The sequence below is a fragment of the Diabrotica virgifera genome, chromosome 2 (assembly GCF_917563875.1).
Source record: "Diabrotica virgifera virgifera chromosome 2, PGI_DIABVI_V3a".
NCBI lineage: Eukaryota > Metazoa > Arthropoda > Insecta > Coleoptera > Chrysomelidae > Diabrotica > Diabrotica virgifera.
Window position 1 is genome coordinate 205,838,682 of NC_065444.1, and position 1,132 is coordinate 205,839,813.

Here is a 1,132-nt window from a genome sequence, read left to right on the forward strand (position 1 = left end):
TAGCACAAACAGATAACAACATAAATAAAAAAACAGACATCCACCACCTTAGTGAAATCTACTCTTTTCTTCTCACAGTTGACAAACAACATATTAAATTCAACAATTCAATAGATTCCATTTTAGAATAAAAATATTACATTACCATAGTATCGCACAGTTTAACAATAGACTTTTAGTAACAAATCTAACAGCACATATTCATTTACATAAGAACTAGATCTTGAAATTAACCAAGATCTAGTAAACAAACTCTTGTTAAAGTGATCTTCAATCACATTAACAATTTCAATTGTACAAAAATTTTTTTTTTTTTTTTTTAAATAAATAAAATTAGCTAGAACTTGAGTTTCTAAGCAAATATAGGTATATACATCCAATGAAGGCAAAGGCCACTAAAATCTCCATTCTACTTCGACTATCTAAGAGAGAAGATTTTAGAGGTTAGTGTTTTCCAACCTACAACATGTCACATGGTTCAGGTTCTGCATTAAAATAAAATAAAAAGATGTAAAACTCTCGAGAGAGGACTTATTTCAGTCCGATGCAAAAAAAGAAAACACCTTTTTCGTTGTTTTTGTACCAGTTTTGTAAATATACACTACATGTTTTTTGTAAGACAACTTATACAAGTTTTTATAACATTGACCAGCTTTCATTACGGCGCTAATCTCAAATTGTAAGTAACATCAAAAAATTTAAATAGACTGTCAATTCTTTATGTAAAACTATTTGTAGCTTATCCCTGATGATGTCGATGACTATCGACGAAATATTGGATCAATAAAGGAATAAAGAGTACACTTAGCCTATTCTTTCAGCTGTTTTACCCAAAGAATCTCAAAGTTTGTTCTATATATATATATATAGTGGCTAAACACCCCTTTAGGGGTTACGCCGCTTACGCTCTCTAGATCTATGGTTTGAGGTAGATCAGTCCTCATGTTCGTTATTTAATTTTCTCGGTTATTTTTCTCCACTCTTTCCTGTCTCTGGTTTTTTCTTTCCAATGTCGTATGCCCGCCTTGTTGAGATCACTTACTACTTCTTGTAACCATGTAGATCTTGGTCTTCCAACTCTTCTCTTGCCAGCTGGTGTCCATTCCAATATTGTGAATATCGTCGTAGTTGA

General features: G+C 31.9%; 1 long non-coding RNA gene across 1 annotated transcript; it reads left to right on the forward strand.

The window, feature by feature from the left end:
- The first annotated feature begins 344 nt into the window (after positions 1-344).
- On the forward strand, positions 345-801 carry LOC126880693 (uncharacterized). Its single transcript, XR_007696683.1, has 2 exons — positions 345-679; positions 739-801. It is a non-coding gene; the product is annotated as an uncharacterized LOC126880693 (long non-coding RNA).
- The last annotated feature ends 331 nt before the right edge of the window (positions 802-1,132 follow it).